The sequence below is a fragment of the Carex rostrata genome, chromosome 2 (genome assembly GCF_964058835.1).
Source record: "Carex rostrata chromosome 2, lpCarRost1.2, whole genome shotgun sequence".
Taxonomy (NCBI): Eukaryota; Viridiplantae; Streptophyta; class Magnoliopsida; order Poales; family Cyperaceae; genus Carex; species Carex rostrata.
In genome coordinates this window covers 5018739-5032285 of record NC_135919.1, presented here as the reverse complement: position 1 = coordinate 5032285, position 13547 = coordinate 5018739, and positions in this window count along the sequence as shown.

Sequence of the window (13547 nt, the reverse complement as noted above, 5' to 3'; positions counted from 1 at the left end):
TAAAGATATTTTGAGCACTCTAGTAATGTCTCTTGATGGCAAGATAACAGGGTATTTAAAACCCTAATAGAGCACTCTAACTGAAGGTGTTTGGAGAACTCTAGTAATTTCTCTATATGGCAAGATAATAAGGGATTTACAACCCTAATACAACATTTCAATTGAAGGTGTTTCGAGAATTCTAGTGGTGTCTCCAGGCGGCAAGATAATAGGGCATTTACAACCCTAATACAACACTCCAATTGAAGGTGTTTGGAGGAACCTAGTAGTGACACTATATAGCAAGATAATATGGTATCTACATCCCTAATACAACAATCTAAATGAATATGTCTGGAGCACTCTTGGGGTATCTCCAGATGGCAATATAGTAGCGCATTTTCAACCCTAATACAACTCTCCAATTGATCGTGTTTGGATAAATTTAGTAGTGTCTCCAAATGGCAAAATAAAATGGCATTTACAACCCTAATATAACACTCCAACTGATGGTGTTTGGAGCACTTTAGTAGTGACTCAACATAACAAAATAATAGGGCATTTGCAACCCTAAAACAACACTCTAATACAAGGTGTTTGGAGTACTCTAGTAGTGGCTCCAGATGGCAAGACAGGCATTTACAACCTTAATACAACACTCAAATATAAGGTGTTTACAACACTCTAGTAGTGTCTCTAGATGGCAAGATAATATGACATTTACAACTCCAATACAACACTCCAATTGAAGCTGTTTGGAGAACTCTAGTAGTGACTCTATATAACAGGATAATAGGGCATTTACAACCGTAATACCACACTCCAATTGAAGGTGTTTGGAGCACTCTAGTAATGTCTCTATGTGCCAAGATAATACGACATTTACAACCCTAATACAACAGTCCAATTGATGGTGTTTGGAGCACCCTAGTAGTGTCCCTAGATGAAAATATGAGAGGGCATTTACAACCCAAAAACAACGCACCAATTAAAAGTGTTTGGAGCACTCTAATAGTGTCACTTGATGGCAAGATAATAGGGCATTTACATCCCTAATACAACACTCCAATGGAAGGTGTTTGATGCACTCTGTCTTCAAGTGGCAAGATAATAGTGCATTTACAACCCTAATAGAACATTTCAATTGAAGGTGTTTGGAGCACTCTAGTAGTGATTATATATGGCAAGATAATAAGGTATTTACAACCATAATAACACACTCCAATTGAAGTTGTTTGGAGCACTCTAGTACTGAGTCTATATAACAAGATAATAGGGCAGTAACAACCGTAACACAACACTCCAACTGAAGGTGTTTTGGAGCACTCTACAAATGTCTCTATATAGCAAGATAATACGACATTTACAACCTTAATACAACACTCCAATTATGTTTGGAGCACTCTAGTAGTGTCTATCGATGGCAAGATAATAGGGTGTTTACAACCCTAATAGAACACTCCAATTGAAGGTGATTGATGCACTCTAGTTGTGTCTCCAAATAGCAAGATCATAGTGCATTTACAACCTTATACAACACTCCAATTGGAAGTGTTTGCAGCACTCTAGTAGTGTCTATCGATGGCAAGATAATAGGGCATTTACATCCCTAATATAACACTCCAATTGAAGGTGTTTGGAGCACTCGAGTAGTGTCTCCAGATGGCAAGATAATAGGGCATTTACAACTGTAATACAATACTCTAATTGATGGTGTTTGGAGCACTCTCGTAGTGAATATATATAACAAGATAATAGGGCATTTACAACCCTAATACAACACTCCAATTGAGGGTATTTGGAGAACTGTAATAGTGTCTCCAGATGGCAAGACAACAGGGCATTTAGAACTCTAATACAGCACTCCAATTGAAGGTGTTTGGAGCACTCTAGTTGTGTCTCCACATGGCAGATAATAGGGCATTTACAACCCTAATAGAAGACTCCAATAGAAGGTGTTCGGAGCACTGTAGTAGTGTCTCCATATGGTCGGATTATTGGGCATTGACACTATAGTATTATAGTAGTGTCTCCATATGGTCGGATAATAGGGCATTGACAACCCTAATATAAAACTCCAATTGAACGTGTTTGGAGCACTCTAGTAATGTCTCTACATGGCAAGATAATATGGCATTTAAAACCCTAATACAACACTCCAATTGAAGGTGTTTGGAGCACTCAAGTGGTGTCTCCATATGGCAAGACAACAGGGCATTTACAACCTTAATACAACACTCCAATTTAAGGTGTTTGGAGCACTCTCGTAGTGTCTCCAAATGACAAGATAACAGGGCACTTGAAACCCAAATACAACACTCCAATTGAAGGTGTTTGAAGTCCTCTAGTAGTGTCTCCATATAGCAGGTTAATACAGCATTTACAACCCTAAAATAACACTCCAATTGAAGGTTGATGGAGGACTCTATTAGTTTGTCTAGATGGCAAGATAATAGGGCATTTACAACCCTAATAGGACATTCCAATTGAAGGTGTTTGCAGCACTGTATTAGTTCGTTCAGATGGCAAGATAATAGGGCATTTACAACCCTAATGGAACACTCTTATTGAAGTTGTTTGGAGCACTATAGTAATGTCTCTACATGGCAAGATAAGAGGACATTTACAACCCAAAAACAACACACCAATTGAAAGTGTTTGGAGCACTTTAGTAGTGTCTCTTGATGGCAAGATAATAGGGCATTTACATCCCCAATACAACACTCCAATGGAAGGTGTTTGGGGCACTCTATTAGTGTCTCAAGATGGCAAGATAATAGGGCATTTAAAACCCTAATAGAACATTTTAATTGAAGGTGTTTGAACTACTCTAGTACTGTCTCTATATGGTAAGATAATAAGGTATTTACAACCATAATACAACACTCCAATTGAAGATATTTGGAGCACACTAGTAGTGAGTCTATATAACAAGATAATAGGGCATTAACAACCATAACACAACACTCCATTTGAAGGTCTTTGGAGCACTCTAGAAATGTCTCTATATAGCAAGATAATACGACATTTACAACCCTAATAAAACACTCCAATTGAAGATGTTTGGAGCACTCTAGTAGTGTCTATCGATGGCAAGATAATAGGGCATTTACAACCCTAATAGAACACTCCAATTGAAGGTGCTTGGAGCAAACCAGTAGTGACTCTATATAGCAAGATAATAAGGCATTTACAACCCTAATGCGACACTCCAATTAAAAGTGTTTGGAGCACTCTAGTTGTGTCTCCAAATAGCAATATCATAGTGCATTTACAACCCTTATACAACACTCCAATTGGAAGTGTTGGCAGCACTCTAGTAGTGTCTATCGATGGCAAGATAATAGGGCAATTACATCCCTAATACAACACTACAATTGAAGGTGTTTGAAGCACTTGAGTAGTGTCTCCAGATGGCAAGATAATGGGGCATTTACAACCGTTATACAACACTCCAATTGATGGTGTTTGAAGCACTATAGTAGTGACTCTACATAACAAGATAATAGGACATTTAGAACCCTGATACAACACTCAAATTATGGGTGTTTGGAGAACTCTAATAGTGTCTCTAGATGGCATGATAACCAGGCATTTATAACTCTAATACAACACTCCAGTTGAATTAATTGGAGCACTCTAATAGTGTCTCTATATGGCAAGATAATAGGGCATTTACAACCTTAATAGAACACTCCAATTGAAGGTCCTTGGAGCAAAATGGTAGTGACTCTATATAGTAAGATAATAGGGCATTTAAAAACCTAATACGGCACTCCAATTAAAAGAGTTTCGAGCACTGTAGTAGTGTCTCCAGATGGCAAGACAACAAGGCATTTACAACCTTAATACAACACTCTAATTTAAGGTGTTTGGAGCACTCTAGTAGTGACACTATATAGCAAGATAACAAGGCATTTGAAACCCTAATACAACACTGCAATTGAAGGTGTTTGGAGCACTCGAGTAGTGTCTCTAGATGGCAGGATAAAAGGGCATTTACAACCTCAATGCAACCTTCCAATTGAATGTGTTTTGAGCACTCTAATAGTCTAAGTAACAAGATAATTGGGCATTTGCAACCCTAATACAACACTCTATTTCAAGGTGTTTGGAGCACTCTAGTAGTGTCTCCATATGGCAGTAGGGCATTTACAACCCTAATACAACACTCCAACAGAAGGTATTTCGGACACTCTAGTAGTGTCTCCATATGACAAGATAACAGGGCTTTTGAAACCCTAATACAACACTCCAATTGAAGGTGTTTGGAGCACTCGAGTAGTGTCTCCAGATGGCAGGATAATAGGGCATTTACAACCTCAATGCAACACTCCAATTGAATGTGTTTGGAGCACTCTTGTAGCATAAGTAACAAAATAATAGGACATTTGCTACCCTAATAGAACACTCCAATTCATGGTGTTTGGAGCACTCTAATAGTGTCTCGAGATGGCAAGATAACAAGGAATTTACAACCCTAATACAACACTCCAATTGAAGGTATTTGGAGCACTCTAGTAGTGGCTCCATATGGCAAGATAATAGGGCATTTACAATCCTAATACAACACTCCAATTAAAGATGTTTGGAGAACTCAAGTGGTGTCTCTAGATGGCAAGACAATAGGGCACTTATAACCTTAATACAACACTCCAATTTAATGTGTTTTGAGCACTTTAGTAGTGTCTCCTGATGGAAAGATAATATGATATTTACAAACCTAATACAACACTTCAATTGAAGGTGTTTGGAGTGCTCTAGTAGTGTCTCCAGATGGCAAGATAATAGGGCATCTACATCCTTAATACAACACTCCAATTGAAGGTGTTTGGAGCATTCTAGGGTGTCTCAAGATGGCAAGGTAATGAGACATTTTCAACCCTATTAGAACTCTCCAAGTGATGGTGTTTGAAGAAATTTAGTAGTGTCTTCAAATGGCAAAATAAAAGGGCATTTACAACCCTAATATAAAACTCCAATTGAAGGTGTTTGGAGCACTTTAGTAGTGACCCAATATAACTAGATAATAGGGCATTTACAATCATAATACAACACTCCAATTGAAGGTGTTTGGAGCACTGTAGTAGTGTCTCCAGATGGCAAGACAACAGGGCATTTACAACCTTAATATAACACTCTGATTTAAGGTGTTTGGGGCACTCTATTAATGTGTCTACATGGCAAGATAATATGGTATTTAGAACCTGAATACAACACTTCAATTGAAGGTGTTTGGAGCACTATAGCAGTGAAACTATATAACAAGATAATAGGGCATTTACAACCCTAATACAACACTCCAATTGAAGGTGCATTGGAGGACTCTGGTAGTGACACTATATAGCAAGACAATATGACATTTACAATCCTAATACAACACTCTAATTGAAGATGTTCGGTGCACTCCATTAGTTGGTCCAGATGGCAAGATAATAGGACATTTACAATCCTAATCGAACATTCTAATTGAAGGTGTTTGCAGCACTGTATTAGTTCGTCCAGATGGCAAGATAAAAAGGCATTTACAACCCTAATAGATTACTCTAATTGAAGGTGTTTGGGGCACTCTATTAATGTATCTACATGGCAAGATAATATGGCATTTAGAACCCCAATACAACACTTCAATTGAAGGTGTTTGGAGCACTCTAGTAGTGACTCTATATAACAAGATAATAGGGCATTTACAACCGTAATACAACACTCCAACTGAAGGTGTTTGGAGTACTCTAGTAATGTCTCTATGTGGCAAGATAATAGGGCATTTACAACCCTAATAGAACACTCCAATTGAATGTGCTTGGAGCAAACCAGTAGTATCTCTATATGGCAAGATAATACGACATTTATAACCCTAATACAAGACTCCAATTGAAGGTGCAAGAGCACTCTAATACTATTTATCGATGGCAAGATAATAGGGCATTTACAATCGTAATAGAACACTCCAATTCAAGGTTCCTGGAGCATACCAGTAGTGACTCTATCTAACAAGATAATAGGGCATTTACAAACCTAATATGACACTCCAATTTAAAGTGTTTGGAGCACTCTAGTTGTGTTTCCAAATAGCAAGATCATAGGGCTTTTTTTACAACCCTTATACAAAAATCCAATTGAAAGTGTTTGGAGCACTCTAGTAGTGTCTCCAGATGACAAGATAACAGGGTATTTGCATCCCTCATACAACACTCCAATTGAAGGTGTTTGGAGCACTTGAGTAGTATGTCCTAATGGAAAGATAATAGGGCATTTACAGCCCTAATACAACTCTCCAATTCAAGGTATTTGAAGAACTCTAATGGTTTCTTCAGATGGCAAGACAACAGGGCATTTAAATCCCTAATACAACACTCTAATTGAAGGTGTTTGGTGCACTCTAGTAGTGTCTCCATATGGCAGGATAATAGACCATTTACAACCCTAAAACAACACTCCAATTGATGGTGTTTAAAGCACTCTAGTAGTGTCTATAATTGATGGTGTTTGGAGCACTCTAGTGGTGTCTCCAAACGGCAAGAAAATAGGGCATTTACAACCCTAATAGAACACTCCAATTGAAGGTGCTTAGAGCATACCAGTAGTGAATCTATATAGCAAGATAATAGGGCATGTACAACCCTAATACGACACTCCAATTAAAAGTGTTTGGAGCACTCTAGTTGTGTCTCCAAATAGCATGATCATAGGGCTTTTACAACCCTCTTACAAGACTTCAATTGAAAGTGTTTGGAGCACTCTAGTAGTGTCTCCAGACGGCAAGGTAACAGGGTATTAAAAACCCTAATACAACACTCCAATTGAAGGTGTTTGGAGCACTCGAGTACTGTCTCCAAATGGCAAGATAGGGCATTTACAACCCTAATACAACACTCCAATTCAAGGTGTTTGGAGAACTCTAATAGTGTCTCCAGATGGCAGGACAACAGGGCAGTTAAAACCCTAATACAACACTTCAATTGAAGGTGTTTGGTGCACTCCAGTAGTGTCTCCATATGGCTGGATAATCAGGCATTTACAACCCAAATACAACACTCAAACAGAAGATGCTTGGAGCACCCTAGTAGTGTCTCCATATGACAAGATAACAGGGCATTTAAAACCCTAATACAACATTCTAATTGAAGGGGTTTGGTGCACTCTAGTAGTGTTTCCATATGGCTGGATAATAGGGCATTTAACTCCCTAATACAACAATCCAATTGAAGGTATTTGGAGCACACTAGTAGTGTCTCCAGATGGTAGGATAATAGGGCATTTACAATCCTAATACAACACTCCAATTAAATATGTTTGGAGCACTCTAGTAGTGACTCTATATAACAATATAATAGGGCATTTGTAACCCTAAAACAACACTCAAATTCAAGGTGTTTGAAGCACTCTAATAGTGTCTCCAGATGGCAAGATAACAAGGAATTTACAACCCTAATACAACACTCCAATTGAAGGTATTTGGAGCACTCTAGTAGTGTCTCCATATGGCAGGATAATATGGCATTTTCAATCCTAATACAACACTCCAATTAAAGGTATTTGGAGCACTCTAGTAGTGTCTCCAGATGGAAAGACAACATGGCATTTACAACCTTAGTAAAACACTCCAATTGATGGTGTTTGGAGAAATTTAGTAGTGTTTCAAAAAGATAAAATAAAAGGGCATTTACAACCCTAATACAACAGTCCAATTGAAGGTGTCTGGACCACTCTAATAGGGACTCTATCTAACAACATAATAGAGAATTTATAACCCTAATACAACACTCCAATTGAACGTGTTTGGAGAACTCTAGTAGTGTCTCCAAATAGCAAGATCATAGGGCATTTACAACCCATATACAATACACCAATTGAAACTGTTTGGAGCACTCTAGTAGTGTCTATCGATGAAAAGATAATAGGACATTTACATCCCTAATACAACACTCCAATTAAAGGTGTTGGGAGCACTCGAGCAGTGTCTCTAGATGGTACGATAATAGGACATTTACAACCGTAATACAACACTCCAATTGATGGTGTTTGGAGCACTCAAGTAGTGACCCTATATAACAAGATAATAGGGCATTTACAACCCTAATACAACACTCCAATTACAGGTGTTTGGAGCTCTCGAGCAGTGTCTCTAGATAGTAAGATAATAGCGCATTTACAACCGTAATGTAACACTCCAATTGAAGTTGTTTGGAGCACTCTAGAAATATCTGTGTATGGCAAGATAATATGGCATTTACAATCCTAATATAACACTCCAATTGAAGGTATTTGGAGCACTCTAGTAGTGACTCTATATAACAAGATAATAGGGCTTTTATAACCATAATACCACACTCCAATTGAAGGTGTTTGGAGCACTCTAGTAGTGTCTCCATAAGTCAGGATAAGAGGGCATTTCCAACTCTAATACAACACTCCAATTGAAGGTGTTTGGAGCACTCTGGTAGTGTCTCCATTGGGAAGATAATAGGGCATTTGCAACCCTAATACAACACTCCAATTGAAGGTGTTTCGAGCACTCAAGTACTATCTCCAGAAGGCAAGATAATAGGGCAGTTGCAACCCTAATAAAACTCCCTAACTGAAGGTGTTTGTAGCACTCTAGTAGTGTCTCTAGATGGCAAGAGAAGTGGGCATTTACAATTCTAAAACAACACTTTAATTGAAGGTGGTTTGAGCACTCTAGTACTGTCTCCAAATGGTAAGATAATAGGGCATTTAAAATCCTAATACAACACTCCAATTGAAGGTGTTTGGTGCACTCTAGTAGTGTCTCCATATGGCAGGATAATAGGGCATTTCCCACCCAAATACAACACTCCAATTGAAGTTGTTTGGAGCACTCGAGTAGTGTCTCCATCTGGCAGGATAATGCGGCATTTACAACTGTAATGCAACACTCCAATTGAATTTGTTTGGAGCACTCTAGGAGTGACTCTATGTAACAAGATAATAGAGCTTTTACAACCCTAGTACAACACTCCAATTCAAGGTGTTTGGAGAAGTCTAATAGTGTCTGAAGATGGCAAGACAAGAGGGAATTTAAAACCCTAATACAATACTCTAATTGAAGGTGTTTGGAGCACTCTAGTAGTGTTTCCAAATGGCTGCATAATAGGGCATTTAAAACCCTAATACAACACTCCAATAGAAGGTTTTCGGAGCACTCTAGTAGTGTCTCCATATGACAAGATAATAGGACATTTAAAACCCTAATACGACACACCAATTGAAGGTGTTTGGTGCACTCTAGTAGTGTCTCCATATGGCAGGATAATAGAGCATGTACCACCATAATACAACACACCAACAGAAGGTGTTTCGAGCACTCTAGTAGTGTCTCCATATGACAAGATAACATGGCTTAAACCCTAATACAACACTCCATTTCAAGGTGTTTTGGGCACTCTAGTAGTGTCTCAATATGGCAGGATAATAGGGCATTTACCACCCTAATACAACACTCCAATTGAAATTGTTCGGAGCACTCTAATAGTGTCTCCAGATGGCATGATAATACGACATTTACAACCGTAATGCAACAATCCAATTGAAGTTGTTTGGAGCACTCTAGCACTGACTCTAGGTAACAAGATAATAGGGCCCTTACAACCCTAATGCAACAATCCAATTCAAGGTGTTTGGAGAACCCTAATAGTGTCTCTCGATGGCAAGACAACAGGGAATTTACAACCCTAATACAACACTCCAATTGAAAGTGTTTGTAGCACTCGAGTAGTGTCTCCAGATGGCTGGATAATAGGGCATTTACAACCCTAATACAATACTCCAATTGAAGGCATTTGGAGCACTCAAGTAGTGTCTCTAGTTGGCAAGATAATATGGCATTTATAACTGTAATACAACACTTCATTTGAAAGTGTTTGGAGCATTCTAATAGTGTCTCCAGATGGCAAGGTAATATGACATTTACAACCGTAATACAACACTCCAATTGAAAGTGTTTGGAGCAGACTAGTAGTGACTCTATATAGCAAGATAATAAGGCATTTACAACCCTAATACAACACTCCAATTAAAAGTGTTTGGAGCACTCTAGTTGTGTCTCGAGATGTCAAGATAAGAGGACATTTACAGCCCTTATAAAATGCTACAATTGAAGGTGCTTCGAGCACCCTAGTAGTGTCTTTTGATGACAAAATAATATGACATTTACAACCCTAATACCACACTCCTATTGAAGGTGTTTGGAGCACTCTTGTAGTGTCTCTAGATGTCAAGATAATAGGGCATTTACAACCCTAGTACAACATTCCAATTGAAGGTCTTTGGAGCACTTGAGTAGTGTCTCCAGATGGCAGGATAATATGGCATTTACAACCGTAATGCAACACTCGAATTGAATTTTTTTAGAGCACTATAGTAGTGACTCTCTATGTAACAAAATAACAGGGCCTTTAGAACCCTAATGCAACACTCCAATTCAAGGTGTTTGGAGAACCCTAATAGTGTCTCTCGATGGCAAGACAACAGGGAATTTACAACCCTAATACAACACTCCAATTGAAGGTGTTTGGAGCACTCTAGTAGTGTCTCCATATGGCTGGATAATAAGGCATTTACAGTCCTGATACAACACTCCAACAGAAGGTGTTTGGAGCACTCTAGTAGTGTCTCCATAGGACAAGATAACAGGACATTTAAAACCATAATACAACACTCCAATTGAAGGTATTTGGTGCACTCTAGTAGTGTCTCCATATGGCAGGATAATAGAGCTTTTACCACCCGAATATAATACTCCAATTTAAAGTGTTTGTAACACTCGAGTAGTGTCTCTAGATGGCAGGATAATAGGGCATTTACCACTGTAGTCCAACACTCCAATTGAATTTGTTTGGAGCAGTATAGTAGTGACTCTATATAACAAGATAATAGGGCATTTGCAACCCTAATACAACACTCCAATTCAAGGTGTTTGGAGCACTCTAATAGTGTCTCCAGATGGCAAGATAACAAGGAATTTACAACCCTAGTACAACACTCCAATTGAAGGTATTTGGAGCACTCTAGTAGTGTCTCTATATGGCAGGATAATATGGCATTTACAATCCTAATACAACAGTCCAATTGAAGGGGTTTGGTGCACTCTAGTAGTGTCTCCATATGGCACGATAATAGAGCACATACCACCCTAATACAACACTCCAACATAAGGTCTATTGAGAACTCTAGTAGTATCTCCATATGACAAGATAACATGGCCTTTGAAACCCAAATACAACACTCCATTTCAAGGTGTTTTGTGCACTCTAGTAGTGTCTCCATATGGCAGGATAATAGGGCATTTACCACCCTAATACAACACTCCAATTGAAGTTGTTCGGAGCACTCTAATAGTGTCTCCAGATGGCAGGATAATACGACATTTACAACCGTAATGCAACACTCCAATTGAATTTGTTTGGAGCACTCTAGCAGTGACTCTATGTAACAAGATAATAGGGCCTTTAGAACCCTAATATAACACTCCAATTGAAGGTGTTTGGAGCACTCTAGTAGTGTCTTCTTATGGCTGGATAATAGGGCATTTACAATCCTAATACAACACTCCAACAGAAGGTGTTTGGGGCACTCTAGTAGAGTCTCCATATGACAAGATAATAGGACATTTAAAACCATAATACAACACTCCAATTTAAGTATTTGGTGCACTCTAGTAGTGTCTCCATATGGCATGATAGTAGAGCATTTACCACCGGAATACAATACTCCAATTTAAAGTGTTTGTAGCACTTGAGTAGTGTCTCTAGATGGCAGGACAATAGGGCATTTACCACTGTAGTCCAACACTCAAATTGAATTTGTTTGGAGCACTATAGTAGTGACTGTATATAACAAGATAATAGGGCATTTGCAACCCTAATACAATACTCCAATTCAAGGTGTTTGGAGCACTCTAATAGTGTCTCCAGATGGCAAGATAACAATAAATTTACAACCCTAGTACAACACTCCAATTGAAGGTATTTGGAGCACTCTAGTAGTGTCTCCATATGGCAGGATAATATGGCATTTACAATCCTAATACAACAGTCCAATTGAAGGGGTTTGGTGCACTCTAGTAATGTCTCCAGATGAAAAGACAACAGAGCATTTACAACCTTAATTAAACACTTCAATTTATGGTGTTTAAAGCAATCTTGTTGTGTCTCCAGATGACCAGATAATATGGCAATTACAAAGCTACAGCACTCCAATAGAAGGTGTTTCGAGCGCTCTAGTGGTGTCTCTAGACGGCAAGATAATAGGGCATTTTCAACCCTAATACAACTCTTCAATTGATAGTGTTTGGAGAAATTTAGTAGTATTTCAAAAAGACAAAATAAAATGGCATTTACAACCCTAATACAACACTCCAATTGAAGGTAGACCACTCTAATAGTGACTCTATGTAACAACATAATAGGGCATTTACAACCCTAATACAACACCCCAATTGAACGTGTTTGAAGAACTCTAGTAGTGTCTCCAAATAGCAAGATAATAAAGCATTTACGACCCTAATACAATACTCCAAATGAAGGTGTTTGGAGCGCTCTTGTAATGTCTTAATATGGAAAGATAATAGGCATTTGCATCCATAATTTGAACACTCCAATTGAAGGTGTTTGGAGCACTCTTGTAGTGTTTCCGGATGGCAAGACAACAGGATATTTACAACCCTAATACAACACTCCAATTGTGTTTGGAGCACTTTTGTATTGTTTATATATGGCAAAACAATAAAGCATTTGCAACCCTAATACAACAGTCAAATTGAAGGTATTTGGAGCACTCTAGTAGTGTCTCCAGATGGCTAAACAATAGGGTATTTATAATACAATACTCCAATTGAAGATGTTTGGAGCACACCAGTGGTGTCTCCAGATGGCAAGATAATAGGGCATTTACAATCCATATACGACACTCCAATTGATGGTGTTTGGAGAAATCTAGTAGTGTCTCCAGATGGCAAGATAATGGGTTATTTACAACCCTATTACAACACTCCAATTGAAAGTGTTTGGAGCATACTCGTAGTGACTCTATATAGCAAGATAAAAGGGCATTTACAACCCTAATACAACACTCCAATAAAAAGTGTTTAAAGCACTCTAGTTGTGTCTCCAGATGGCAAGATCATTGGACTTTTACAACCCTTATAAAACACTCCAATTGAATCGACCACTTTACTAGTGTCTCCAGATGGAAACATAATAGGGCCTTTACAAGCCTAATACAACACTCATATTGAAGGTATTTGGAGCACTCTAGTAGTATCTCCATATGGCAAGATAATAGGGCATTTACAATCCTAATACAACACTCCAATTGAAGGCATTTGGAGCACTCGAGTAGTGTCTCTAGTTGGCAAGATAATATGACATTTATAACCGTAATACAATACTTCATTTGAAAGTGTTTGGAGCACTCTAATAGTGTCTCCAGATGGCAAGATAATATGGCATTTACAACCGTAATATAACACTCCAATTGAAGGTGTTTGGAGCACACTAGTGGTGACTCTATATAACAAGATAATAAGGCATTTACAACCCTAATAC